Raw genomic sequence first — 18,471 nt, 5'->3', positions numbered from 1 at the left:
CGCTGGCTCCCTTCCTTCCTGCACCCTCACAGCTGCCTCTTCCTCCTTCCCACCCTGCTCCCTCCCGTTCTCCCTTCCTCTCATTCCCTCCCCCACCCCCAAGTCAGACCCGGTGCTGCCTCTCTCAGGAGTCAACAACCTGTGTTCCCTGCTGTGTGGCCCTCCGCCATGCACTTGCCCTCTCTGCACCCCAGTTTCCACTTCAGTAAAATGGGTCCAGCAGGCCTTCCTCGCAGGGTGGGGTGGAACTTCAATGAGATAATCCCCACACATGGCCTGGGCTAGTGTCTACATGTCATGGGCAGCCATAAAAGGAGCTACAATTAAATTGTCATTATTTGGACCCCTTAATCGCAGCCACACCCACTGCTTCCCCTGCCTCGCCTGGCAGCCAGCTCTGGCCAACAAAGGAAGGAAAAGATTAAGAAACAAGCCCAAATCTCCAGAGGGGTCCTGGCCCCGTGCCTGGTAGGCTGCCCTCCTACCTCTGCTCCCCTTTGGCCTCAGGCCCAAGGACTCTCAGTCCTGAGGCCTGGGCGCTCCGTGGCTGGAGGCCAAAACCAGCTGCAGGTCCTGAAACAGGGACAAATATTTGGAAAGTATGTGGCCTTATGTCCTCCCCCACCCCCGGAAGCTGATAATTAGGCTCCCGTTTCCCTGGTGCTTGGGAAAAGAGTGAGCTTGATGTCCTGTGTCTCTGGGGGTCCCGTGGTCAGGGCAGGGCTGGATCCCTGAGGGTCCTGGATCATCCAGCAGGTGCTGGTCACCAGGTACCTTTGGGTCCAGAGCCGGTGGCTGATGGTGCAAGGTCAGGGAGCTGGAGCCCAGGTCTCTTGATCCCTAGTGCGCTGCCCCCTGCACAGGTGTGGTGCAGTGACCTTGGCTGTCACTTTACCTCTCTGAGCCTCAGCTTCTCTGCTGTAGAAGGGAGCGGATGGGAAATAGTGTGACTGAGGCTGCAGGTGGTCCCCGGCGGCGCTAAGCAGCGACCGTTACGCTGTTGTCACTGCTGCCCCGTCCCTCCCCGGGTCTTTGAACGCGGTGTATCGGATAAGGCTTCCTAGTGAACAGACACACCTGATTAAAAGCTCAGCACCTCCTACCGGCCCGTCCCACCACCTCCTCCCGCGGCCGGCTGGGGCGGTCTCCTGCAGCCTGCTCTGATCCATTGGGTGCTGCTGCGGACGCTTGGGAAAGCAGAGGAAGCAGAGAGATGATCTGCAGTACCCAGGCCTGGGCTGCAGGGGCAGAGGTGGACTGGATGACACCAGACTCCTGCAGGGGCTGGGGGGTGGGCCCCAAAGGTCCCATAGGCTGGAGCACGGGCCACCGTGGGCGAATCATCTGCGGTCCCTGAGCCTTCGCGTTCTGATTTGTGAGGGAGGAGTGCATTGATGTGAGAGGTTTCTACTAATACAGGATTACGAATAGGGATTTGGGAGCGCACAGCCCTGGTTTAAATCCTAGTGCCACCCCTTACCAGCCGTGGGACCTCTCACAAGCTGTTCTTCTTCCATGAGCTTCAGATTTCTCAGCTACCAGATGAGATAGGTACTAGCACCTCCTCCCAGGATTATTTAAGGGTGAGTTAGGTAATTTGTGTGAAGCGTGCGCTCCGTGGCTGACACGCCGGGCTTGTTGTTACTCTGTGATTAGTTGAGACCAGAAAGCCAAGCAGAAAACAGCTCGCTGATAAGGCAGGGCTTGGGGAATGGGCAGGATTCATTCATTCACTCACCAGTTAATATATATTTTTTTTAAGATGTATTTTATTTATTTGAAAGGCAGAGTTAGAGAGAGAGAGAGAGAGAGAGAGAGAAAGAGAGAGAGAGAGAGAGAGAGAGAGAGAGAAATATCTTCCATCTGCTGGTTTGTTCTCCCAATGGCCACAATGGCCAGGCTGAAACCAGGAGCCAGGAGCTTCTTCTGGGTCTCTCATGTGGTTGCAGGGGCTCAAGCACTTAGGCCATCATCCACTGCTTTCTCAGGTGTATTAGCAGGGAGCTGGATTGGAAGTGGAGCAGCTGAGACTAGAACCAGCGTCCAAATGGGGTGCTGGCATCACAGGCAGCACCCGTTGTGCCACAGCGCCAGCCCCTCACCCAGTTAATATTTAGGATTTGCAGAGACAAAAGGAGCAGGAGGCTGCAGAAGGGGCCTCAGACAGACCTGCCCCTTCTGGCTGTGTTTTGTGAGATCTTCCCTTCTCCTACCTGGGTCTCAGTCCATCACAGGTAAAATGGGGGCGGACGGGGAGCAGAATGTTCCTTCCAGAGCTGTCCTGAGCTTAAGAGCAACACAGGGGCTGCTGAGCCTGTGTCTGACTCCTTTACCCTCCAGCTCTGTGTGATCGCATGCAGTCACATCATGACGGTCTGCTCTTAGGCACTCCCAGCAGCACACTCCCACCCCAGGGCCTTTGCACTCGCTGGTCCTTGGGCCTGGAATACTCTAACCCCATCCGTTTTCTTGACTTGCTGTCTTTTCTCCTTACCTGTGTGGTTTATGTGACACCTTCCCTTCTGTCAGTTTCAGCACTCCTTCACCCCCCTTCAGGCTTGTTTTCTTTGTAGCACTTACCACTCTTGGACACTTGTTATTTGTTTATGACTGTCTTTTCCCATTGGACTGGACGCTCAGCGATGACGATGACGACTTTGGTCAGCCCTGTTCAGTGTCATATCCCTTATACCTAGCGGGGTGTACGGCACAGGGTAGGTGCCCTGGCAGTATTTGTGGAGTGAACTAATGAATCAAGGAAGCCTCATCTGGCTTTGGCACAGTGCTGAGCACGTAGTAGGTTCTCAATAAATAAATGTATGACAGGAAGAGAAAGCGGTCATCCACCCTTCCATTTGACAGATAATCCTTTGGCTGGGTCAACCCCAGGCCCTTTGGCTGCTTCTGCTTTCTGCCAGGGCATCAGTTTCAGTTGCAGTGCCCAAATCTTTTGTTCCTGAGCCTGAGCTATGCAGAATTTCTAGTTGGGGCTGTTTGGCTGTTGGGCCCACAATGGTGATTATGTCATTATTGGTAATTAGCACTTAGGCCCACAGGATCCAGCTTTGCATTTTTCAGCAGAAATCCCAGCAGGCAGCTGTGCTGGCCAGTGGGGGCCCAGGCCTGGAGCAGCTTCCTCTGGAGCGCCCCACTTCCCAGCTCTGGGTCTGACTTGGGGAGACCAGAACAGAGGTGCCCAGAGGTAGGGGTGCGTGGGTCCCCAGCTCAGCTGTGGTCCTGTCCGGGCAGTACCTGCACAGCCTCAGCTCTCCATTCCTGGCCTGGTGTAGAAGGGTTTCCCCCTCCCGGCCCAGGAGAGCTAGTGGAGGAGGGTTACACACATCCAGCGGGCAAGGCATTTTCTGATGCTCCGGGTTCAGGCACTGTGAGTGGGGGACATGAACAATGGGCTTGAAACTGGGAGCCTGGGGTTAAGTCTCAGCTGCTGACTTGCTGGGAGACCTCAGCACACCCACTGTTCTGCTGGGGCCGCCACTTTCTCATCTGTTGAAGGCAGCTGGGCGTGCTTGCTTGGCCTCCCTGGGGAAGAGAGGCAGGCGAGTGGAGTGGGCAAGGTGCTGGCTTCTGCAGTCAGACCTGCTTTCCCTACTATACCCCTTCCTAGCTGTGTGACAGTGCGTAAATTACTTTACTTCTCTGATTTCCATTCCCAAAGCCAGAAAATGGGATTTAAATCTTTGTGCCCACTCCCTAGGGTTGTTGTCAAATTTGAGAAGAGAGTGTGAGTTAAGTACCTGACTTGCAGCAGCGCTGTGCCCAGCGTTGTTGGTATTATCATAGTAACCATCACGGAAACGAAGGCAAGCTGTAACGAGTGAGAAGGGCCAGGTGGACGCGAGTTCAAGGCCTTACTGACGCTTGCTTCCTGGGTGATCTTGGGGGCGAGGTTTTCTCTCCTGAAATTCTGCTTCCTGGTGTGTAAAGTGGGAGTGGTAGGGAGAGCCTCGGCAGGAGCCGCTGTGAGGCTCAGGGATGTGCTGCACAGAAGGTGCTTGGGACACTGCTCAGGGAATGTGTGCGAAGAAAGGTGGGGCCGCGTGTGCTCACCTCCAGGGAGGATTGCGCCTTGGTGTTGAGGATTTTTTTCTGCTTGGTTGATAGTTTTTTTTAAAAGATTTTATTTATTTATTAGAGAGGTAAAGTTACAGACAGAGAGAGGGAGAGACAGAGAGAGAGGTCTTCCATCCACTGGTTCACTCCCCAAATGGCAGCAACGGCCAGAGCTGGGTGGATCCAAAGCCAGGAGCCAGGAGCTTCCTCTGGGTCTCCCAAGCGGGTGCAGGGGCCCAAGCACTTGGGCCATCTTCCACTGCTTACCCAGACCATTAGCAGAAAGCTGGATCGGAATAGCAGCAGCGGGGACACGAACCAACACCCATGTGGGATGCGGGCACTGCAGGTGGAGGCTTAGCCTACTGCACCACAGTGCTGGCCCCTTATAGCAGATTTAAAAGAAAAATCGCACTCAGTGCAGGTTTGGGGCTTTGTGATCTGCAGAACCCTTTCACACTCTCCCCACCCCCGCTGCTACCCTGTAAGACAGCCTGGGTAGGCGTGGCCGCCTCCATTTGGCTGGTGAAGAAAGAGAGCCCAGAGAGCCCGTCATTGACTGTTTGTGTCCCTCTAGCATGCACAGGTGAAGCCCTGATTCCCAATGCCATCGGATTTGCAGATGGAGCCTGGGGGGTGGGGCGGCGGTGGTGATTAGGGTGAGAGGAGACCTTGAGGGTGGGGCCTCCATGTGGGGAGGAAGAAGGTGGCCGCCTGCAAGCCCCAACGGGAGGCCTCACCAGGATCGGACCGAGCTGGACCCTTACCCTACACTTGCAGCCTCCGGAACTCTCAGAAAATCAGCGTGGTTATTTAAGGCCCCGGCCTGTGGTATTTCGTTATGGCAGCCTGGGCTGATGGAGACCAGTGATTTGCCCAGAGTCCCACAGTGAACATATGGCAGATCCAAGGCGGCAGTGTATTTGGCATCTGTATTTCTCTTTCTTCGCTAAAATGCTCCCGGTCACCGACTGGGAAGCTGGACACTGAATGCCGAGTGCTGGCTGGGCTTAGGGACTGTCCTCCCGCAGCAGCTCCGAAGGCCTGGGGCGCAGGTCGACCGCGGCCATGCCTGGGTCCCCAGTGCCCTCTGCTTCCCTGTGGCTCCCTGCGCAGGTCCATGCCTGGGTCCCCAGTGCCCTCTGCTTCCTTCTCGGTCCTCTTCCCCTCCAGCCTGACTTTAGTGATGCTTTGAGACGCATCTCAGCTAGCAGTTTGCCCTGAGCCTCTCTGTGTCTCTTGGGGAGCTCTGGAGGACTTGAGTTCCTGCCCTAGGGATAGAGAATTAGTGGGTTAAGCCCGAGGGAGCTTGAAGCTTTGCAGGATCAGGGTCATTAGGCTCACTGGGCTCACCGCTGCTGGTGAGAAAGGGGGTGGGGGGTTGAACGCCAGGCCCTTCAGTCCCTCCTTGGGTGTTCCAGGGCTACAGTCCGAAGCTGTCACAGCAGCCTTTCACTGGGGTCTTGGGACAGATGTGGCATTGCCCACCCCTATCGTTTCCCATCGCTTTCCTGAGAGTGCTGTGAACACAGTGTGGAGCAGGGCATGGGGGCATCATGCAGACCCAGTGTCATGTGTGCAGTGGGGCAAATCACCGAACATTTCTAGTCTGTGGTCTCTTCCCCTATAATTGAGGCTGATAATACTTTGAAAGTTTGCTATGAGGCTAAATGCAATATAAGGCACTTAGTAGGTGGGTCCTTCAAAACATTTGTGAAACAACAGAATTAAAAGATAGCTTCATTGTGGTACAAACAAATTTTGAAACTACTGCTTAGTTTTTTAATAATATGCATTTTCCAGAAATGTTTTAAAACTATATTCAGGAGCCAGCACTGTGGCGCAGTGGGTTAACACCCTGGCCTGAAGCGTTGGCATCCCATATGGGTGCCAGTTCTGGTCCTGGCTGCTCCACTTCCGATCTGGCTCTCTGCTATGCCTGGGAAAGCAGTGAAAGATGGCCCAAGTCCTTGGGCCCCTGCACCCACGTGGGAGATCCAGAAGAAGCTCCTGGATCCAGCCTTTGGATCGGCGCAGCTCCGGCCATTGCGGCCATCTGGGGAGTAAACCAGCAGATGGAAGACCTCTCTCTGTCTCTACCTCTCTAACTCTTTCAAATAAATAAAATAAATCTTAAAAAGAAATCTATATTGAAACATTGTTAGCATGCAATAACTGTGCACTTTTGTGGGCTACAGTGCACTATTTCAACACCCGTATACTGCGTAAACTGATCAGATCAGGCCATAGCATCCGTCTCCTTGTCCCGCCTGTATGTTTGGAGCCTTCCAGCTCCTCTCTCCAGGTCTTCATACAGTGCATTTTTGTGAACTATTATTGTCCCACCATGCTGGGGAACAATAGGACATGTTCCTTCTATCAAGCTGTGTTTGGTACCCTTTATCCCACCTCCCTCTATTCCCCTCCCCCCACACTGCTCACCCTCTTAATTGCTACCCTAAGTTCAGATCAACTTTTTTATATGAAAGAGGATATGCGGTACTTAAGTTTCTGTGCCTGGTTTATCAGACACTTAGCATCACTTATAATAATGACCTCTAGTTCTATCCATTTTGCTACAGTAGTCAGGATTTCGTTCTTTTATGTGGCTGAATAATATTCCTTTGTGTGTATATACTATCTTTCCTTTATCCATTCATCCAATGATGGACACCTGGGTTGATGCCCTGTCTTGGCCATTGTGAATGATACTGTGAAGAGTGTGGGAGTGCAGGTATTTCTTTCATATGCTGATTTCATTTCCTTCAGATACATGCCCAGAAGTGGGACAGCCTGGTCATGTTGTAGATCTATTTCTAGCTGTCTGAGGAACCGCCACGCTGTTCTCCATGATGGCTGTGCAAATTTGCACTCCCACTGGCTGTGCAGGGGGCTCCCTTCTCTCTGCATCCTCACCAGCATTTGCTGGTTTTTGTCTTTTTGATAAAAGCCATTCTAACTGGAGTGAGATGATAGCTCATTGCGGTTTGGATGGCAGTGATACTGAGCATTGTTTTCATATCTCTGCTGGCTATTTGTGTTCTTCTGAGAAAGGTCTGTTCAGATCCTTTGCCCATTTCTTAAATGGATTTTTTGTTATTGTTGCTGAGTTTGTATTTATTTGTAATTTTTTAATGTGAGAGATAGAAAGAGAGAAACAGAAGGGGAGAAGGAGAGAGAGGGAGAGAGAGAGAGATCTCATTGGTTGTTTCAGTCCCCAAATATTTGCACTGGTTAGACTGTTGGATGGGACTGAAGCCAAAGCTCCCACATGGGTGGCAGGGACCCAGTCACCCCTATCACCACCCCTCCCAGCGTCTGCATTTCGCAATAAGCTGATGTAAGGAGCCACAGCCAGGTATCAAAACCAGGTACTCTGCTGTGGAAGCAGGCATCTTAACTGCGAGGCCAAAAGCCCAACTCTGTTCAGTTTTTCGAGTTCCTTATATATTCCACATGTTAATCGTTTGTCAGATGAATAGTTTGTAAATATTTCCTCCCGTTCTTTTGGTTGTCTTTTCACACTGTTGATTGTTTCCTTTGCTGTGTAAAAGCTTCTGAGTTTCTTTTCTTTTTCTTTTTTAAAGATTTATTTATTTGAAAGTCAGAGTTACACAGAGAAAGAAGGAGAGGCAGAGAGAGAGAGAGAGAGAGAGAAAGAGAGAGAGGTCTTCCATCCGCTGGTTCACTCCCCAATTGGCCGCAGTGGTGGAGCTGCGCCAATCTGAAGTCAGGAGCCAGGAGCTTCTTCTGGGTCTCCCACGTGGGTGCAGGGGCCCAAGGACTTGGGCCATCTTCTACTGCTTTCTTAGGCCATAGCAGAGAGCTAGATTGGAAGTAAAGCAGCCAGGACTTGAACTGGTGCCCATATAGGATGCTGGCACTGCAGGCAATGGCCTTACCCACCATGCCACAGCGCCAGCCCCCCTGAGTTTCATATCAACCCATTTGTCCAATTTTGCTTTTGTTGGCTGTGCTTTTTGGATCTTATGCAAAGATCATTGCCTCTACTGTTGTCTTGAAGTGTTTCTCCTGTGATTTTTTCTGGTAGTTTTATAGTTTTGGGTCTTACATTTATATATATATTTTAAAAATTATTTATTTAAAAGTCAAAGTTACAAAGAGAGAGCGAGAGTGAATTTTCCATTGGCTGGTTCACTATGCAAGTGGCTACAATAGCCAGGGCTGAGTCAGGCTGAAGCCAGGAATCAGGAGCTTCATCCAGGTCTCTCACATGGGTGGCAGGGGTCCAACTTGGGCCATCCTCCACTCCTCTCCTAGGCCATTAGCAGGGAGCTAGATTAGAAGTGGAGCAGCTGGGACTTGAACCAGAGCCCATATGGGATGCTGGTGTTGCAGGTGGCAGCTTTACCTGCTGTGCCACAATGCTGGCCCCACATTCAGATGTTTGATCCATGTTGGCTTGATATTCTTAAAATTTTATTAACTTATTTGAAATGCAGTGTGACAGAGAGAGGGAGAGACAGAGAGAGAAAGAACTCTTCCATCTGCTGGTTCTCTCTCCAAGTGGCTGCCATGGCTGGGACTGGGCTAAGCTGAAGCCTGGCCCTTCATCCATGTCTCCCACATGGGTGGCAGGGACCCAAGTACTTGGGCCATAGTCCACTGCTTTTCCAGGCACATTAACAGGGATCTGCATTCGAAGTGGGGCAGCCAAGACTCAAACTGGCACTGTAATAAGGTATGCCAGTGTTGCAAGTGGTGGCTTAACCTGTTGCACAACACCAGCCCTTTGAGTTGATTTTTGTATGGGGTAAGAGGGAGGGATCAAGTTTTAGTCGTCTGCATATGGACATCCAGCTTTTCCAGCATTATTTATTCAAGAGGCTGTCCCTTTTGCTGGTGTATTTCCATTAGCTTTTGAAGACCCTTGTCTGTGCCTGGCACATAGTAACTAACTCATGTAATACGTAGTTGTTATTATTTTCTATAAATTTTCTCTTTTTAAGTACATTTATTTATTTAACTTATTTGAAAGGCAGAGAGTCAGAGATAGGCAATGATCTGTCATTATTAGTTCATTCTCCAAACTCCTGTAACAGTCATGGCTGGGCCAATCTGAGGCCAGGAACCAGGAATTCAATGCCATTCTTCCATGTGGGTGGCAGAGACTCAAGTATATGAGCTATTAGCTGGTGTCTCCTAGAGTGTGCACCAGCAGGAAGCTGGAATTGAGAGCGGGACTCTAACCCAGGCACTCTGGTATGTGTTGTGGGCATCCCAAGTGGTATCTTAAATACTGCACCAAATACTTGTCTCCAGTTATTTTCTTTTTAAATATTTATTTATTTATTTTGGAAGGTAGAGTTACAGAGAGAGAGAGAGAGAGAGAGAGACAGAGACAGAGACAGAGACATAGAGAAATATCTTCCATCCGCTGGTTCACTACCCAAATGGCTGCAATGGCTGGAGCTGGGCCAATCCAAAGCTAGAAGTCAGGAGCTTTTTCTGGGTCTCCCATGTGGATGCAGAGGCCATATGCTGCTGCTTTCCCTGGTGCATTAGCAGGGAGATGGATGGAAAGTGGAGCAGCCAGGACAGGAACCGGTACCCACATGGGATGCAGGCACTGCAGGTCGCAGCTTTGGCTGCTATGCCACAGTGCCGGCCCCTATTACTAATTTTTTTAAATTATTTATTTATTTGAGAGGTAGAGTTACAGAGAGAGGGAGAGACAGAGAATAGGTTTTCCTCCCATTAGTTTACCCCCCAAATGGCCGCCACGGCTGGAGCTGCGCCGATCTGAAGCCAGGAGCCAGGTGCTTCCTCCTGGTCTCCCATGGGGTGCAGGGCCCAAACACTTGGGCCATCCTCCACTGCCATCCTGGGCCACAGCAGAGAGCTGGCCTGGAAGAGGAGCAGCTGGGACTAGAACCCAGCGTCCATATGGGATGCTGGCGTGGCAGGTGGAGGATTAACCAAGTGAGCCACAGCGCTGGCCGCCCCCCCTATTACTATTTTTAATAATAAATTATCTTTGAGGCATAGCACAGATGCTCCTAGGTTTTATGGAGATAGAATTTAGCTTAGTCTGTAGCTTTGGAGAGTAAATGTAGTTATCTAGACTTGGAAAAAGGCTGTATACAGTTTCGTGCTGTAGGGGTTGAAAGATTTAGGCTCAACTTTGAGTACTGCCATCATTGTGCTGTGTGACCTTGTATGGACAAGTGTCTACCAGTCTCTGGGCCTATTTCTTAATCTGTTTAAAAGTCAGTAGCTTGGGCTTGATGATCTCCGAGGGCCTAACAAGTTCTAACATCCTGTGAGTCTAGAGGCCTAGGGGAATGCCTTAGCCACCGTCCAGCAGATCCGCTTTTACAAAGCAATTACTTTTGCTCCCTGTTTCTTGGAGTGTTTCCATGGTAACCATAATCTATAGATTTTAACCACATTTAGTGTTTTTTTTTTTTTACACTATGCAGAGAAACTCTTTTTTTTTTTAAGATTTATTTAAAATCTTTAAAGAGAGAGAGAGAGGTCTCCCATCCACTGGTTCACTCCCCAAATGGCCGCCATGGCTGGAGCTCTGCCAATCTGATGCCAGGAGCCAGGACTTCTTCTGGGTCTCCCATGCGGGTGCAGGGGCCCAAGGACTTGGGCCATCTTCTACTGCTTTCCCAGGCCATAGCAGAGAGCTGGACAGGAAGTGGAACAGCCGGATCTTGAATCGGTGCCCACATGGGATGGCAGCGCTTCAGGCCAGGGTGTTAACCCACTGTGTCGCAGCACCGGCCCCGCAGATAAATTCTTTAAGACAATTTTTGTTAAGCAAAGTGCATTTTATCATAGAAGTTAAAACATGCTCTGTTATTTTTTTTTTCCTTTGAGAGTCAGAGAGAGAGAAATAGAGAGAGAGAGTGTACGTGTGTTCCTATCTTCTAATTCACTCCACAAATGCCTGCAACAACCTAGACTGGGCCAAGCTGAAACTGGGAGCCAGGAACTAATTCAAGTCTCCCACGTGGGTGGCTGGAGCCTGGTTTCCTGGGTCATCACCTCTGCTGCTCAGGGTTTGCATAAACAGGGAACTGAACCCAGGAGCTGGAGCCAAGACTTGAACCCAGGTAGTCTGATGTGGGATGCAGGCACTCGGTTAAACACCCACCCTCTGTGTTTTCAAATATGAAAGACAAGTTGTTTGTATTCAATAACAGTACTCTATCTGATGGGATTCTTCTGACTTTATTGAAAGATGACTGGAACAGTTAGTGTGGTGTGCTATAATTTTTAAAAAATGCTGTAGCCAATGCATCCTTAAAAGATCATGGATGTAATTTAAAGGATGTTTGTCAAGTATCATTTATGAGAGAGAAAAATGGGGAACAATCTAAATCAGGTTAACTAAATTTTGGTCTAGCCATTTGTACTGTTAAAAATGATAACGCGGGGCTGGTGTTATGGTGCAGCGGGTTAAGCTACCACCTGTGACACCAGCATCCTGGCTGTTCCACCAACCATCTGGCTCCCTACTAATGACCTGGGAAGGTAGCAGAAGATGGCCCAAGTGCTTCAGCCTCTGGCACCAGTATGGGAGACCTGGGTGGAGTTCCTGGCTCCTGGCTTCAACCTGGCCCAGACCTGGCTATTGTGTGGATTTTTAGGGAGTGAACTAACAAATGGAGGTCTCTCCCCACACACCCTGCCCCATAGCTCTGCATTTAACTAAGTAAATAAATCTTTTAAAAAAGATGCAAATATTCAAAATATATTAAGTTCAGAAAATTCCAAAACAGTAAGTCTAAATTCTTATTTTTACTTATTTATTTAAAATGCAGAGATGGAGACACAGGGAGATTTTTGTAGGCCAGGCCAGTGTCTGAAACCAGGAACTCAATCCGGGTCTCCCTTGTAGATGGTATGGGGCCACGTACTTGAATTGTCAAAGGCTGCCTCCCAGGGTGCAGCTTACCAGGATGCTGAAATCAGGAGCAGAGCTGGGCTTGGTACCCAGACTGAGGGCATCCTAAGTGGTTGTCTTATTCTTGCAATTTGATGCTTCTTACCTATAAAATAAGTAATTTCCTACAGGTAAATTAAAAAGTATAAGAAAAAGTATTAGAAAAGTCTCCTCCCAAAATATTGGTGGTAGTTATTTTTGATTGGTGGCTTTGTGGTGATTTGCATTTTTCTTTTTATTTAAATGTACTTTCTAGGAACAGTTCATGTACTTGTAATAAAAACAGTCCCCTAAAAGGCATTCCACTGGATGAACAATGCTTCTCATGTTGCTATACCTTGTTTATCAGTTTTGTTTACAAGGTCTAAAATGACTGCACTTTGATGACCAAGGGCAGGATGGAACGCCATTCTCTTCGGGTACTTTTGGTACCAGGATTGGTTTTTAGTTCAGTAGTGACTGCTCAGAACGCATCGTGGTGGGCCCGGCTTTTCAAAGCCTTCCTCAGCTCTTGCTGCCCTCTACAACAAAGGTTTTCCATGAGTCCTATCACCGGGGCCTCAGGCCAGCTGTGTCTCTAATCTGCCCACGGCCCAGATTTGGATATGGTTCAGACTCTAACTGTTCCCCCACCTTATCCCCGCTTTCTTCCAATCTCATCTCTTCCAGGTCATTGGAGGCCTCATCTCTCCTCCCTGGCCCTCCCTACTGGTCACCACCTAATTTCCCCATCTAATTTCCCCCTCTTTCGTGCAGCTGGTGTTTGCTTTTGCTGAGCTCAGTTTGCAACAGGGAAGGATTAAGACCCTTTCATGCATCTTCTTTCTTTTCTTTTTTTTTTGCTTAGTGCCCTTGACTGCTCCAGGGGCTAACAGGCAGCCAGCAGGGCCTGTATTCCCTAGGAGGGAACAGGAGGGGTCGTGGGGGAGTTAGTGGTGGGCTCAGCTGGCAGGCGGAATAGAGATTGCCCCTGGAGATCCCCTCTCGGGCCTTGGATCATGGCACAGCTGCCACCCAGATGTAAACATGGAGCTGAGCTGTTTCTGCCTGGGAAATCAGCCTCAATGAGGGCAGTTGGGACCACTAACCTTGGTACTGAAGGTAGTCTCTGCGGGGTGAGCTGGGACCAGGCATCTGGTCTGAGAATCTGGGAGGGCAGGTGGGTTCACTACTTAAAGCCCCACCTCTGTGTGTGATAGGCCCAGCTATACTTGGAGAGCAAGCACTTACTCTAACAGGTGATGGTGCATATCTAGTTAATAAGAAGGATTCCTCATGTGAGGTTAGAGCTTTACAAATCCTTTCCATCTCTAGACTAAGAATTAAAAGTCAGTCTTAGAATTCAGGTCTTTCAGATTCTATTGCCTGGGTAACAGATTTTGGTGTGGTGTTGAATAGCACTTTGCCTTTTTTTTTTTGTCTAACAGCAGTTAGACAGTGTGAGAGAGACAGAGAGAAAGGTCTTCTTTCTGTTGGTTCACTTCCCAAATGGCCGCTGCGGCCGGCGCGCTGTGCCGATCCAAAGCCAGGAGCCAGGTGCTTCCTCCTGGTCTCCCATGCAGGTGCAGGGCCCAAGCACTTGGGCCATCCTCCGCTGCTTTCCCAGGTGCATTAGCAGGAACTGGATTGGAAATGGAGCAGCTCAGACTCAAACCAGTACTCATATGGGATGTCGGTGTTGCAGGCCATACTGTTTTTATTTTTATTTATTTATTTTTTACAGGCAGAGTGGACAGTGAGAGAGAGAGAGACAGAGAGAAAGGCCTTCCTTTGCCGTTGGTTCACCCTCCAATGGCCGCCGCGGCCGGCGCACCGGGCTGATCCGAAGGCAGGAGCCAGGTGCTTCTCCTGGTCTCCCATGGGGAGCAGGGCCCAAGCACTTGGGCCATCCTCCACTGCCTTCCCAGGCCACAGCAGAGAGCTGGCCTGGAAGAGGGGCAACCAGGACAGAATTCGGCACCCCAACCGGGACTAGAACCCGGTGTGCCGGCGCCGCCTATTGAGCCGCGGCGCCAACCTGTTTTTTTTTTTAATTTTTTTATTTATCTTTTTTTTTTAAAAGGCAGAGTTAAAGAGAGAAAAAGAGAGAGAGAGAGAGATCTTCCATCCACTGATTCACTCCCCAATGGCCGCAACAGCCAGGGCTGGGCCAGACTGAAGCCAGGAGCTTCATCTGGCTCTCCCATGTGGGTGCCAGGGGCCCAAGGACCTGGGCCATTCTCCACTGCTTTTCCAGGCATGCTAGTGGGAAGCTGGATCAGAAGTGGAGCAGCCAGGACTTGAACCGGTGCCCGTATGGGATGCTGGCTCTGCAGGCAGGAGCTTAACTCCCTGTGCAATGGCACCAGCCCGCAGGCCATAGTTTAATCTGCAGTGCCACAACACTGTCCCCAGAACTCAGAATCTAACAGTGGCTCTTATTTGCCCTGGTTTCTTTTATTATTATTATTATTTTTAAGAATAATTAATAAGAGAGAAGAGAGAGAGAGATATTGTGATTCCATCTGCTGGCTCATTCCCAAATGCCTGAAACAGCAGAGACTGGGGGCTTGGCTGGGAACTCAATCCAGGTCTGCCATGTGGTGAGGGAACTGTCACCTGAGCCATCACGTTGTCTCCCAGAGTCCGCATTAGCAGGAAGCTGAAGTCAGGAGCTGGAGCCAGGAACCTAACTCCAGTGTGAAGTGTGGCCGTCTTAACCTCCAAGTCAAACGCGCAACCAGAAACTATGGCACAGGGAAGACCAAGCAGTTAGGGAGGGCTGGAGACCGGGAAGTACCCAGGCAGTCCGTGTTCAGAGGCCGAGCTGACATCCCAGGGACAGCTTAGCGGGCGTTTGCAGGCTCAGATGGTCTCAGTCTCCAGGCTCCAGTCTCCTCATCTCAAAAGAGGAACACCGGAACCCATCTTACCTTATACGCATCATGCTTAAAGGAGCCTTCTTTCTGCCCTGCGGAGCGGCAGCCTGCGGAGACCCGCCTGGTAGGGAGCGCGAAGGGGCCTCTGAAACCACTGGATAGAAATAAATGCGCAGCCGGCATTTGCCAGAGCAGCGCTGAATTCCGCCGAAGCCAGTCTTTATGATTCTGAGAGTGCTAGGGTGAATTAGGAGACACTTAAATGCAGCAAACAGGCGGAATCACGGCGCGGCCGCGGCACTTAGCTTCCAGTCCAGGCCTCAGTGTCAGCACAGCCGCCAGGAGATCACGGAATGACAGGGAGGGAAACCGAGGCTCCTACAAGCTGAGTGCCTCACCTGGGGTCGCCAGGTGCCTCGGGGGCAGTCCGTTGCGGGTAGCCTGGGAGCAGCCTCTAACGTGAGTTCCCCTTTCCCGAAACTTCCAAATCTAGGCTTCGTACCTGGTCCTCCGCCGGAAGGAAAAGGCCGCCTCTCCGGCCAGAGCACTACCTGCCTCATTTCCCACGTGGGTGCTGCTCCAGAGCGGGTTCGAGCTGCGCGTGCGCACACGCGGCGAGCCCTTTGCTTTTTCCCCCTCTTTTTCCCCCTCCCCTCTCCTGACCCACCTAGAGGAGGGGGGGAGACGAGGGAGCTAGAACTTGGCCTCAGCCAATGGGCTGGCGGGCCGCGGGCCCGGCCCCCTCCTTCCCTCCGGCGCGGCCCAATAGGAATTTACTACAATGTTGTGGCGAGCGGGGGGGGGGGTGCGGGGAGGGGCTCGCGCGGGCGGGCGGGCGGGCTGCGGGCCGGCCTGGCCTCGCCTCGCGGAGGGAAGGCGGGAGGGCGCGCGCTAGGGCTGCTGCTCGCTCGCTCCCTCCCTCCCTCAGCCAGTGGGTTTAGTCAGTCAGCCAGCAGCCCGCAGGCCCGCGAGCCGCAGAGGGCCCGAGCCTCGGACGCCGGCGCCTCCTCCTGCCATTGTTCGTCTGGCTGTAGCAGCGGCGGGCGCGGGAGCCCGGGCCCGGGAGCTACCGGTGAGGCGAGGCGGCGGCGGCGCGCGAGCCGCGGTGTGGGGGGCGGGGGGCGCGCCGCTGTCCCCCGAGGGGACGGTCCTGGCGGCCGCTGCGGCGCCGCAACCTCTTTGTCTGCAGCCCCCCGCAGGCCCCGGGCTGGGGGCGCTAGCAGCACCGTGGAGGGGCCTCGTTCGCACGCCGGAGTGCTGAGGGGCAGGGGCCGGGACGCGGCTTGAGGAGCCCCTGGAGGGCCCGGTGCTGTTGAGGACTGGGGCCGGAGGAGCCTTTTAAAAAGTTAGGCTTGGGGTGTCATTTTGAGGAGGGAAAACGGGCTCCCCCGGGTCTTGTCAGCCGTGGTGCGGTGGGCAGGAGCCGGGGAAGGGAGCCAGGTGAGGAGAATTGCTGGTTTCGGACGGGGACGGTGTTGGGTGCAGCTGCAGAGCGGGCTCTTCATGCCCAGGCTGCGGGGCTGTTTGCAGAAGTCAGGCGGGATCTGCAGGGTGGAGGGAGCCCTCGCAGGACTTCCGGGCCTCCCTGCCACAGACACCTGCATCGTTAAAAAAAAAAAAAAAAAAAAAAAATCCCCGGACCGGAGGGATCCGCTGCTTTGCTCCTCTGGTCGCCACGGTTGCCGGCGAGCGAAGGGTTAAGTCGGTCCTCCGAGCGTCGTGACCTCCTTTTTCAGTTCGCGCATCTGTCGGCTTGGAAATCCGTGCCGGTGCTGGCCCGGGCGGTTGTACCTGCCGAGAGACCTGGCTCCGGGCTCGCCCGCCCGGCGCCGCCCCCAGGCCCTTCCTCGGGGGAGCTCTGGCCCGCGCGCGGGGTCCCGCTGGCCGGGCACCACGCGCCCCGAATTGCTGAGGCCGGGATTCTGGCCCCGTGACAACGACTGTCGCCCCGTTGTTGCTCTCACTGTGCCCTCCTCCCATAAATGACTAGTCTGTGGAGACTTGTCGGTTCTTGGCAAGTGTTGCTGATTAGGAGATTGGGTTTTTTAATTTCCTTTTTTTTTTTTTTTTAAGAGATGCTGAGCTTTTTTTAGACGTCTGGGTGATTTCACAGCTGCTATTTTCTTCCTTCTGTTTTTAGGGAAAATTGCAAGAATTGTGTTTTGTGTCTTGGGTATTATGATAGTGGATTTATACTCCCTTGAGGATATATTGTACTCATTGCTGTCGTTCGTTACTGTTTTCTCTATTCTCAGTCATGGCAAACATTTCAGTTGGTTTGATCCTTCTAATCAAGGAAGACTGATACGTTAGGGTAGCGTTAACCCTACTTCTAATGGAAACTTGATGTACTCTTCATTTTCCTTTTCTGTAATTGAAAACATAAATTCTTTGTTAGGTGTGAAATTTTTGGTTTGATAAACTAGTTTCTTGGGGGTGATATTCATATACTCCTTGTGGACTGTATAACAGACTGGCACACAGTAAGCACTCGATAAATGGCAAGAAAAATGGATAGAATACCTGGACATCAGATTGCCTTAGAATCGAAGCACTAGCTCAGAGTGTCCTCCATCAGAAGTTTGTAATTAAGATAAAGATGGGCATAGTCCTATCCCCACGGGGAAAAGTACGGCAGATATTTGCCTCTAATAAAAGTGAACTCATTGTTGAATCCAAGTTCAGCATTCTAACCTTTTGATTCTTTCTTCCTCTAACAAAACTGTACTTTCCATGAATTCAGGCTTTTTAATCTTTAGGTCTCACCAAAATTCTCCTGACATTTATACCAGTGTTTTATTTTATGTTGAACGGCTTACAGGTAAATTCTTGCACACAATGGCCCAGTTATCTGTCCACCTGCACTCACCAACCAAATAGACCTGCTCATGCTTTGCCGTCTCTGCACTTTTGGACATACAGTTCCAACTGTGCTTATCATTTATATTACTTTTATTTTCAGTTTTCTTACCTTAAGAATGCTCTGTATATTGTTAACTTGAAGTATGGGGCAAAGTGCTCAGTGTGCAAGGGAACTTGATGGAATTTTTTGTTTGCTTTGCTTTGAATTTTCCTTGAGCCTCATTAGTATGGCTAACCAGTTGAGTTTTCTTTAGTTTGTTTGTTAAAAGGATTTAGGCCCTAAGTGTCCCATTAATGTGTGCAGCAGTTAGTGGTAGATGATGGCTGATGGTAGATTAGGAAAACCTTTTAGGGAATAGGAGTTTGGCCTAGTGATTAAGACAGGGTTAAGATACCCTACATACCACATCCAAGTGCCTGCTTTTGATTCTTGGCTGCTGATCCTGGCTTCCTGCTAATGTGGCCCCTGAGAAGCCCCAGTGGTGACACAAGTGATTGGTTTCCTACCACCCATGTAGGAGACCTGGATGGAGCTCCAAGCTCCATGTATTTGGAGAGTAAACCAGCAGATGAGCTCTATCTTTATCCAAAAAAAAAAAAAAAAAAAACTTAATAGGCTTCCATTCTACACAGAGCTAAAAGCTCCATTTGATAAGTTTGATATGTGGAAACCGTCTGTTTTTAAGTAGTCTAAAAAAGTTTCATCTTTTAGGCGAATCTCTGTTTGCTTTCTGCATTTGTTCTCTTTCCTTGTGGTCCAAG

General features: G+C 50.8%; 1 protein-coding gene across 35 annotated transcripts in view; it reads left to right on the top strand.

Moving 5' to 3' along the window:
- The window catches only part of EPB41 (erythrocyte membrane protein band 4.1), a 231,799-nt gene that overhangs the window by 10,019 nt on the left and 203,309 nt on the right, over positions 1-18,471 (top strand). For 11 of the 35 annotated variants that reach the window (XM_070078935.1, XM_070078912.1, XM_070078934.1 and 8 more), the window contains exon 1: positions 15,669-15,919. The exons of 23 other annotated variants lie outside the window; for them this stretch is intronic. The gene's annotated coding sequence lies outside the window, so the exon portion shown is untranslated. Of the gene's footprint in view, positions 1-15,661; positions 15,920-18,471 lie in introns of those variants that run through there. One more of the 35 variants, XM_002716068.5, reaches the window with a different exon arrangement.

The sequence above is a fragment of the Oryctolagus cuniculus genome, chromosome 7 (genome assembly GCF_964237555.1).
Source record: "Oryctolagus cuniculus chromosome 7, mOryCun1.1, whole genome shotgun sequence".
In the NCBI taxonomy this organism is placed as follows: domain Eukaryota; kingdom Metazoa; phylum Chordata; class Mammalia; order Lagomorpha; family Leporidae; genus Oryctolagus; species Oryctolagus cuniculus.
The sequence above is the reverse complement of the archived record's forward strand: the minus strand, read 5'-3'. Positions and strand labels throughout refer to the sequence as shown.